We start from the raw sequence: 12,067 nt of genomic DNA on the forward strand, positions 1-12,067 counted from the left end.
AGACATTCATGCGCCTCAGGAATGCGTCAGCCTGTGTCTTGGTTCTAAATCCACATGTTTGACATTGAGTCGCCTCTGTGCTCTGAATGAACTCACACTGATGATCAGCTTGCTTTACTGCAGCTGGAAGGATACTTCTGATCGGTTTCTGAAGATAAGACTATGGGTTTAGTATCCTAAACAGTTTCAGTTTTTTAGGGGGTAAATAATATCACCGTAGCACATAGCAGGTCAACCTATTTCATATTAAATATACTATAAATATATGTCTATACACGAAGTATATCAGTGTATATTTCTATAGCATACACACATGTACCTAATTATGCCATATTTGTTAGTATTTCAATGAAAATATCTGAACAGCTCATTTACAAAGGCTTTGAAGTTGGACTATTATCCTTCAACCACAACTTTAGAAACCACTTGAAGTAAATGTCCGTACTGCGTCCAGAATCTCTCTTTCTCCCGCTCTGATTCATTTCCTCCTATTCATGTGACTCCTTAATGCACTATGCCCTGTGCCCATTTGTTTGTTTTTACATAATGCTTATTTTCGGTTGGCTTGTGGTGTGGCTGCTCCCCTTGGGGAGGGGGGTGAATGGGGGGGGGGGTCACACTCAGAGGCTCTCTGCCCTTTGCTGAGATTATTCTCATGGGAATGCGAGGGGGAAGGCCAGTAGACCAGCATTCTATTTTCACTTAAGTTCTGGAACCCTCATCCCTAACCGCCCCCCCCCCCCCACACACACACATACACACCCAACACACACACACACACACACCACACACTTCCCCCCTCCTCCACATTTTGCAAGCAGAACTTTAAACTCTCACCTTTCTTGTGGGAATATTCAGATATTTTTTGATTCGGGGGTGTTTTGTGCCCCCCCAACACACACACACACACACACACACATCACATTTCAGTTAAGTCAAGAGCAACAGCGCTCCTACGCTCCATTGCTGTGGTTCACATGAAGTGTTACTGTATGTAGGACTGATGTTCCAAAGGTTCTAATAAAAATGTGACACGGCAGACGGCAGTTGCGGCCTCAGACTCGCTGGGGAGATTCTGTTGCACTGCACGGCATGCTGTGGGATCAAAGCGGCTGCACTGTAATACTATATTGCCCTCACAGGAAACAAGCATCCACAGCAGCCCATGGATCCCAAGAGTGAGAGCCCAACACCTTCACAGGAACTACTTCCTGTTCTCCCTCGCTGTACTGACAGCTGACATCTTGACTTTGGTGGTTTATTTTTTTATTTTATGTCTTGTTTATTCGGTCTTGATTTTAGTATTATCTTATTTTGGACTTTTTAATAGCCCTTTGTGTATTTATCTGTCTATTTATTTATTCATTCATTTATTCTATGTTTTATTTCTAGTTTTATGCGCATTGTAACCTTTTTTTCCTGGCTTGTGTCTTACTGTCATCTTAAACACCTCTATATATCCCCCCTTTTTAATTTAATTTTATTTGTCAATCTCCCTCCTTTGCTTTTATGTAAGATAGCCTTACCTGTGAAGCACTTTGGGTCAACGTTGTTTTAAATGTGCTATATAAATAAAGTGACTTGACTTGACTTACTCAAGATGGGCACCTTTTTCATGTCTGTCTCCCTAAATGTCTCAATTCAGCCAAAGACTTGTTATTAAAGGAATAAATTACAGTGCATTCAAATATGGTGAGTTGATAGGAAGACCTTTTTTTAAATGGTGGACATGATTAACTTAGTTTACTGAATCCAGGTCAAAACAGGTCAACAGCTCACAAAGAATCTCTTTGAAACCAACAGAGACCAGCTATCGAAGGTCCCTCAAACATGACAAATGACTTTGGAGTATTGGATCGGACTGCAATGGCTAAACACGTTGGCCAGGCGCCAGTCATTCATTATGCTATTTATTCCTGAATATTGTAATCACAGATTTGATAAACCTTTACTTTGGGAGATCGAGTCACCATGCTTGCTGTTGCCAAGTGTGATTCAAATTGAAATTATCCAGTGTGTTGTTGCGTTGCGTTCTGTATTGTTCTCAGGAGGTTGTCCTCAGCTGCGCTAGATTTCGCACCGCTGCGTTTAGAAATGAGCCTTTATCAACTTAATTGCACCAGTGGATTCTCGGCTCTTAATAGCCCAGGTCATCTATCAACACCAACACTTTGGGCTTCAAGTTTGTCAGTGCCAGGTTAGTTTCCATGTGAAAACATCTTCTGTGAGAGCATATGGGTTTAAACAGAGATCTAGCGGGTCCACACGGAAGAAAGTTGTATTTGTTTTACGTTTTTAGGCCTTTGGCTTTGTGGATCAGAAATATATCATTTACATACAGTGCATTTGACCACAACTATGTAAAAGTGCATTGTTAAATGTCTTTCTGTCAGTTCTCCATATTTCCCCCTCACAATCTTATCATTTTTTGGCAAATTATACAAATGTCAATTCTTGCCTTTGGCTCTCCCACTTTGTCAGTTATCATTTTAACTGGTTTTGAGATATTTGAGTGAAAACATCAAAGTAAGAAGAATATTTATACTCTTCTATCGAAAACATTTTATGTCTAAGGCTCAAACCACCTGCGGGTGTTGTATTTCTTTCCTACTGTATTTTTCTTGTGGAAAGATATTCAAGATTCATTATTATAAAGAGAATAAAAATCTTGTGGATACACATTGAGAGCCAGTATCCACACCATTATGCTATATGTGCATACCATTATGATCATGCAGAGCTAAAACTTTCTATGTGAAAAGACCCTACATACATTCAAACTTATTCAATGGGAATATACTTCTATAGCAAATTGTGTCAGTGTTCACTCACTTTGAATTTAACCTATGGCAAACTTTGGACTATGTCTAATATTACAACCCCAAAACAGAAAAAGTTGGGACGTTGTGTAAAATGTGAATAAAAGCATAATGTAATAATCTGCACATTTCTTAAACTCATATTTAGTTGCAAAAAGGACACAGACAACATATCAAATGTGACTATTTCATGGAAAATATATGTTAATTTTGAATTTGATACCAGCAACGTTTCAAAAAAGGTTGGGACGGGGGTAACAAAATGCTGGAAAAGTTGTGTAATGATAAAGAAAACAAATGGAGGAATGTTTCACAACTAATTAGGGTAACTGGCAACAACTGGGTATGAAAAAGAACATCCCAGAGAGGCAGGGTCTCTTAGAAGTAAAGATGTATAGGGGTATACATCACTTTGTAAACCTGTGTGCACAAATGAAGAAACAATGTCATTTTAATGCTTCTCAACATGAAATTGTGAATTATTTGGGGAGTTCATCACAGGACATAATATTATTAAAACATTCAGAGAATCCAGAGAGAGCTGAAAAACAAATTGGATGGCCGTGGTCTTTTGGACCTCAGATGGCGTTGCATCAACACCAGACCTATTTTTTTTATTTGCACAATTTAATACTCAAATCAAAAACTGCAGCCAAAATTGTATTGAGACATGATACAGGAAATACCACCATCTTATCTGGGCCTAAGCTTGTTTAAAATTGACTGAGGTAACATGGAAAAAGGTCCTGTGGTTAGACCAATCAAAATTCGCCATTCTTTTTGGAAATCATGGACTCATCTGGACTAAAGAGGAGAAAGCCTATATCGAAGTATCCAGCCCATTGTTTTAGTGCTCAGTTCAAAACCCAACATCTATGACAGTGTGGAGGAGCATTAGTGCCTACAGCATGGGCATCTTGCACATTTGGCAAAGCACAATCAATTCTGAATGATGTATACAGGTTTTGAGCAACATATACTGCCATCTAGGCAATGTCTTTTCCAGGGAAGACCTTAAATATTTCAGGAAAACAATGGCAAAATGAACAAAATGAATTCTGCACATATTTAAACAGTATTTCTCCATAGATAAAGAGTCCAGGTGCTAAAATGGCCTATTTGCAGTCCAGATTTGTCAAATTATTTGCATAATGGAATGAAAAACATGACTAAGAATACCCCATACTGCTGAGCAACTGAAATCCTATATCGGGCAGGAATGGGACAATATTTAATTCTCAGTCTAGCAAATGGCCCCCTAAGTTCCTAAACATTTATAGAATTTTCTTAAATGAAGAGGTGAAGCAGCAGTGGTAGACATGCTCCCGTCCCAACTTTTTTTGAAACATGTTGCTGGCATCAAATTCAAAATCAACATATATTTTCCATGAAATAATCCAAATTTTCATTTTCAACATTTGATATGTTGTCTATGTCCTTTTTGCTGCTAAATATGGGTTTTTAAGATACTTGTATATTATCACATTCTATTTTTACACAACGTCCCAACTTTTTCTGTTTTGGGGTTGTATAATAGAGTATAATGGAGTATAATGTTATCCTATCTGTTTGATGGCCAGTTCATTTTATTGTGGAGTTCATCTCCTGAAACAGATTGTTAAACTATTCTTAATGTATACATTGTATCAATAATTATTTGTGTAAAACATGCCCAATTCTGTTATTTATTATAATTTATTATATTAGAAATATGTCATGAGCCATGTCAAGAGTTGGAACTGGAAGTTCAAAAACTTCCAAGCAAGTTCCTTGTCCCTGAACCCAAGTCATAATATCCGTGTTGCCAACAGTAACCCACATTGTGTCACCACGCAAGACCGATGACAATCTAATGGATCTTAGAAACAGAACAGCTTTACCTTTGGGTCTAGATAAATGCCCCATCAATTATCTATGAAATTTACGCAAATATATATTTTGGAAAAGGGAGCGACTAAATGACTGCACTGGGTCACCCTTTCATCATCTCTCTGTCTGAGACCTTTAGCACTATCAGATGGGCCAGGCCTGAAAGGACATCTGTGCTCTAGAAGCTCTTTGTCTGCTTTGTGTCTTTACTTGTTTCTACGAAGTAAGAGTTCTATTTCAGCTTGTGTTTGGGGGAAAAAAATCATTACCTCTTCCAAACCTCATTACCTAACTCAATACCTCTCCAATGACCGTGACATGCTCAACACTTACTTAGCCATACAGAAAAATTGTGAAGCTACATATTTGAGAAGAATGCTTTTACTGGATTATATGTGAAGTATCATAAGATGGATGCTCTTTGTGGTGTCCTCCCTGCAGTGGGACGTGAAGATCTCTCCGTTTTGGCCCCTCTAAAGAATTTAAACCTACAGTGAAGATGGCTCTGGGTCAAGGCTTTTTTTTATCACCATGCAGATAAGTACAGAGGAGGTCAACTACCACTACACATCCACTCCACTCACTTCTACTAACAAATCCTGAGCTTGTACATTTCCTCTGCCATCCTCTAAGGGCTAACTAATGCTTCGGTTTGCACTACACAGCTGGCTGAGAACTCACTAAAGAAATCAATTGAAAGGCTGAAGGTTCATAAATTCCTTCCTTGTTCAAACACCTCAGAGGCAACAGTTACAAAGAAGCCTTGGGCGGTCCCCGGGGTCGGACCGAGGTCGTGAATCACCTCAACCAGGTGGGATTAGCGGCACGCTCTTTCAACACCGTCTGGGCCAGCACGGGGCAGCTGAGACGGGCGTAGAGAAGACGAGACCAGACAAGGTGAGGGGGGTTGTGGGTTTTACGGTGAAGAGTGGGGCGAGTTGAACGTGCCCCTGACACATTAACGCGGGAGTGACTGTAGGAGGTCGCCAGGAGTTGCCGGCAGCAACTGACAGGTTTAAGATCCCAACGCAAACACTCAGCAGCACCAGCTCTGTGGCAGATCAGGGCTCTCATCTATCACATCCAGAGCTCACAATGATTCACTGCTCTGGACTTCTCCTCTGTTTAGATTGGAGCATTTTCTTTTTCTTTCTTTTTTTTTAAAAATCTAACAGCAGGTAGCCTACTTGATTACAAATCAGAGCTATCTTCTCAAAACCAGCAATCAACATGTTGTTGTTAAGACCCGTGGGCTCCTCTTAAGAAAATTAAAGCTTGCTTTGTGAAAATGGCTTCAGAATGCTGCCATATGCCCCTGTGGCTGCAGTTTCCAGCACTGAGTAAATCGTATCTTATCAGTGTTTTCTTCTTACCAGAATGGAGCCTATTTCTGCCGTATCAGCTTCAGCCGTAAATACTTGTTCTGTTGGTCTTGTTTCATTTGGAGCATACTGCATATGCTATATTTGTAAATGTAAAGTTCTGCCAACATGCAAAATCTGTTTGGAAACTAAATAAAGCAACTTCAAAGACTAGAGAAGTTAGTAAAGCAAGAATTGGCCATTAGTCAAATCATTTTTTGACATGTTTGGATTATTGCGATTGCTACAATTATCCACCACTATAACTATAGCATTTTATGTTTCAAAATAAGCTTACGTCTGCTAACAACTTTAGAAAACATAAGTCCTGAAAATTAGCACCATCATGTAATTACAATGGACCAACAAAGTTTCAAACTTTTCATTCTAGGTTATTCTTAAAATGGGATGAAAAGCATGAATGACAGTCCTCATAATTTCTTCTGAATAAATGATTGATGATCAATAATTGATGATGATCATTGATGACATCATCCCGATGACTATTCCTCTTAAGAATGGTAGAGTATAGAGCAGAGTGTGGATGGAGATATGTCATCCATCACTGTCAGCCATCAGCTGGGAAGCATACTTCAGAAGAGCTTTATTCCCAGGTTGCTACAATGGAGAGAGGGGCTCTTGACATACTTTCTCATTAAAATAAAAGGCAGTCACAAAGCTAAGCCTTATTAGAATCCTACACACACATACACACACACAGAGGGAGAGAGAGAGAGAGAGAGAGAGGAGGATTTCATCAGGGCAAGTCTGTGTGAACAAACTGCAGAGAGGCAAAGAAGACCCCCAGTGACAGGGCCTGGGATGAGAGGTCATCACCACAATCCAATCAGAGACAGGAAGAATGACCACTGCTCAGAGAGAGAGAGAGAGAGAGAGAGAGAGAGAGAGAAACGTACAATGAACAAGACCAGGAGAAGAGACAAAGACGGAGAGAGGGAGTGACTGGGGGAGAGAGAGAGAGACAGAGAGAGAGAGAGGAGAGAGAGAGAGAAAGAGAGAGATAACAATGCTCCACGTCCTGCGCTTAAGCAAATCAAAGCACACCGTGGGCTATCCAGCAAAGGCTTGTTCAAGCCCCTCTCTGCTCATTGTGTGAGCAGATCAGAGTGCAGTTGTGCCGGCAAGCAATTATTCCAGTAAAGATGATTACAGTCCAATTCAAGCTGACCTGATTAAGATATACCGGAGAAACATTGCATGCATGTGTGTGTGTGTGTGTGTGCTTTCTCTGAAGGGGTCCTGAGTGTCCAGGGGTCTGTGTAGTGTAAGGGCTTCATCCATTAATCCTCCTACATGCTGGTTGCTTCCTGTAGCTAACGGCGGCGCTCTCAGGGGAACAGTAATTTATGGAAGTCTGTGCTATTTGTCCATGGGTTGTGTCTCCTAAAATGTGCTAAGCCCCACGAAGGGGCCACGCTGGATTAATGTTGTCCTGGGCACGACTGGAAGTCTCCTGGGAAGGACTTCACACTTTGTATCTTTAAAAATGGTGTTGACTTTTTTGTGCCTTGTAACACAAGATCGACATGGGAGTGAAACAGATATAATTTGTGGTTCTGAATTTACATTCTAGAGAGAGAGAGAGAGAGAGACCAAGGGATAGAGAGAGACCGAGGGAGAAAGAGGGGGGATTTAGAGCACTTGTAATGAGGTATGGCCTGTGTATAACATGAAACAAATATGTGCAGTGTATAATCGCCTGCCATTCTTTAACATTCTGTAACTCTTAACACACCTTTTTAACACCACAATATTGGCCTAAGTGGGCCGTGAACCACATTTCTTCTGATGTATCCAAAATGATATACACTGCATAAAAATCATAGTACATATTATAATAGACAGCTCGAAGAAATCTGAAGCTCTGTACACTCACTTGAAACACTTGTCGACAGACATAACAGCTGGTTCTCACAATATATGTACAGTATGGGCTGCTATTGTATTCAGTGGAGCAAGTCTTTGCATGAAATTCTGATAACACACGATGGCAAGTATCTGGCCGTTGGCAGTTTCGGTGCTTTTGGGTGGACGGTTATCGTCATATATCTATCTATCCATTAATGACAGGAACCTCTGTGTGTATGTGTGTGTGTGTGTGTGTGTTTGTGTCACATATCTCTCGAACCATTCATCTGACTGATTTCAAACTTGTTACGTTTCTTGCTACAGGCATGACTGAGTGCAGTGCCAAGTTTGATGCTGTTTTGATGAAGAAATGCTACATACATTGTTAAATATCGAAGAAGCACAAGTTGACATTTGCCACTCTAGCCGCACTAGCCACTCCCCCTCTCACACAGCACATCATCACGTCTGACCTCAACAATATAGAGATTACAATTATTCTGCGGAGTTTGCAACAACACGCCTTCATAAACTGCCACTACACTTTCACTGTCTTTGGACTTTGGATAAACGGGGCAGCCGTGGGGCAACCGTGGCCTACTGGTTAGCGCTTCGGACTTGTAACTGGAGGGTTGCCGGTTCGAACCCTGACCAGTAGGCACGGCTGAAGTGCCCTTGAGCAAGGCACCTAACCCCTCACTGCTCCCCGAGCGCCGCTGTTGTTGCAGGCAGCTCACTGCGCCGGGATTAGTGTGTGCTTCACCTCACTGTGTGAAGCACTAATTCACGGATTGGGATAAATGCAGAGACCAAATTTCCCTCACGGGATCAAAAGAGTATATAAACTTAAACAAATGACAACTGCACGGTCTCGAAGCATAGCAAGTGACAATTCCAACTGTCAGGTCACAAATTTAAGGACGATTTCAGAATGCCACATTCATGAAAAGCATTTAGAGATACTGTAGGCTAATCTAGCCACTTCAGCAACACACAGAGTGGAGGCAGAGTGTGACGTCACTTATACCAGGGACTGAAAATGGTGTTTGTCTTCTCTATCATCAAGTTCTTAAATTAGGCTGGACATAGCCAACACAAAGTAGCTGTTACTGTTAGGCCTATATAATTTTGATCTGTAAGTGATGCTTAATTATTGCAAGTTCATTAAAAGCATTATTGAATGCTTAGCTGGAAAAAGCTGTGCTTTTTCCCTACTACTATCATCCTATTTTTAAAGAAGGCCTACCTGCAGTCATGTAATTGGTCTACAGGTTTTCTACAGAAGTAGGCATGTTTTGAATAGACATTGCACTAGTACAAATAAATTACTAATATGGCAGGATACTGCATACAATACTGTTTTCATGAGTAGAGCCATACCTGCCACAGGTAATATGTTTTGGGTGCTAATACCGATGGAGACATATCAATAAACACCCACTCTGTCTCCATTCATAGGAGTGGTGTGTCTTTCATTAAATAATGCACCAGGTCACTATCCAATTGCCTGAGTCCTGCTGTTTCCATTCATTTGCTTATTTTGGAGCTGATCTTCTGCCAGATAAGACTGACACCCCACTATTGTCTATTTGACTTCAATGTCTAGGCTCCATTCTGACCAAATCAGGCCAGAGACCACACCAGGGAACTGCACGAACTCACCTGAAACCGCAGGGCTCCTTTCATTGCAAGCTTTATATATAGACCCGTGTTACTGAGGAGGTGGTTTATTTTAAACTGAACTTTAATTTAATCTGTTTTCTCATTTTTGTAACTACAGGAGGTAGACTCGTCTTTCCTCTCATTTAAATAGGCCTATATGACACAGGGCCACCTGACCTGAGTAAACGCAGTGACGAACGCGTTTAATTTCCGAGTATAGTTCAGCAGACGTCTTCGGTCGTCCTTCATGTGTCCATGCTGCTTATGTGTGTAGGCTACACTCTTTGAATTCACGCCTGTCCAAGATATAAAAAAAAGTGTAAAAATCAATGTGAAGAATCCAGATATTTTGACAAGACGAAACTATCGACTGCACAAAACGAACCCAACGAAAGTCAATCGAAAATACCACCACACCAAATAGGAAATATCCGGAAACAGTATAGGCTACATTAGAGGTCTGCACTCCCGCGGTAGACCCGCGGGTCCCGAAGCAAAAGAGTGCGGCGCGGGACAACTTTTGAAAGTTCTTTGCGGGAGCGGGCGGGATGAGAGAGGTGCGTTCGCGGGTGCAGGACAAACCGATGATTCACTGCACTCCCGCAAATTAAATATGTGCATAAAATTAAATATGGAAATGATTAAAGTAGTGTTCTTAACTATAGTTCAGCTGGATGTTCTTGATCTTGTCATTTACGTGGGTTCAATTTGTTCCTGCTGCTCATTGTCAAAACTCGAAATCGAAAGCATGACAGAGGAAGAGGGCAGACTAGGCCTAGGCTACTTCAGTTGTTAGCCTACATTCAGAACCAAGAAACTGACATCTGGAGTCTTTCTCAGGTGTGTGTGCTCCTTTCGTGAGACAGAAAGAAAAACTGAATAGGCTATCCCTCCTGCATGCGGGCTTTAGCGGGCGTGAGCGGGACATCATGTTACAGATGCGGGCGGGAGCGGGACTAAAAATGACACATTAATGCGGGCGGGAGCGGGACAGAATATTGCGGGAGCGGGACTGGAAAATCAGTCCCGCGCAGACCTCTAGGCTACATGCATCCTTAGCAGAGACAGCCTCTCATTCCATATGACACGGACCCACATCAGTTAGACTAAGATGATTCTGGTGTGTGTTTTGTCCTGTATTTATGTATAGATGCACAGGGGGCTTTAATTGATGACTAAGAGACGTGGTCCTTGGGCCATTGTTTTGCTGACCCACGGGTGACCTTCCTGATGCCTCTCCCTGTGTCTACAGTTTTTAATACACTCTAGGTAAATATTGACCCTTTTCTAGTCCAGGCAAAGGGTCAGCATGTCTGTTGTACAAGCAGAGCATCTCCCCTCGGGGAACGCAAGCCTACGCTTATTAGATTAACAACTCGCAATTTCAAAAGTGTTTGGCGCAAGCGTACTCAACGCTATGGTGATTCAATACCTCAACGTGGATTCTCTCATCTGTCTTCGCATCCAGCCTGGGACACAGCAATGTTTGTTATTGATTGAAGGTAGATACACTAAAAGATTCGATATAAAACTCACAGCCCAGAGCATCCACTTGCCGCGATAACTTGATGACATCAACACACTAGACAATTCTTTAGTGAAGTGTATGCTGCCACTCTGTGGAAACGAAGAGGAATGTGTTATGTCAGTGGCGCAGCATTGTTAAAGGTAGGCTACAGTACGTTTTTCATGTAAAAAAAATATTGAAAGACCTTTAGCAGTAATGATGCCGTTATAAAAGCATGTTATTAAGGTAACACTATTCATATTGCCAAACCACTGTCTTAAAGCTGATTGAAAGTCATGTTAAATGTTTAAATAAATTCAAACACTTATTTTATCGAGTAGATAAACAATAGTCACCCGCATCAGCATGGAACCCGAAACAATAATTCCCTCAAGCGTACATATACCAAAGGACACTACATACTGTAACAACAATTTGCCTCTACAAAAGTGGTAGCCTAATGACTATTTTACTAAAGTTTCAGCGTTTTCTCATCAATGACATCATGTATGCCAGGCCACCATGTGGAGCTATAGGTAACTAAATGCATTTCTTTCAGTACCACCATTTCTTTTTTTTTTCAATGCACAAAATTGGTTAAACAAATGAAACAACAATTATTTAGAAAAAAAACATAACTTTGGACTGGCTTAGAAAGTAAATATTGCACTTCCAAAATCACAAAACATGCACTTTTTTGTTGTTTATTGGTCATATAGGTGTAGTCAGAGTTTAGCCCGGATTTTTTATTTATTTTTCAGTCAATTTCTGTCAACGATTCCCGGGACACTGAAAGACCGGGCTGCATGAAACTTGGTGGGTATGTAGCCCCACAAGGATGACACGAACCATTTTTTTCGTTTTGATCCGTTGCCCACCCGCCACACCGGGCTCCCCGAAAGGAGGGTAGCCCAGACACAATTTTAGCGCCACTTAGTTAAAAATGAAAAAGCAAAAAGGAGGCGTTGTAATCGCAGGTA

The sequence above is a fragment of the Alosa pseudoharengus genome, unplaced genomic scaffold, assembly GCF_046254945.1.
Source record: "Alosa pseudoharengus isolate Yale_2024_CS ecotype anadromous, Long Island Sound unplaced genomic scaffold, YU_APseudo_1.1 YU_APseudo_1.1_scf_5, whole genome shotgun sequence".
NCBI lineage: Eukaryota > Metazoa > Chordata > Actinopteri > Clupeiformes > Clupeidae > Alosa > Alosa pseudoharengus.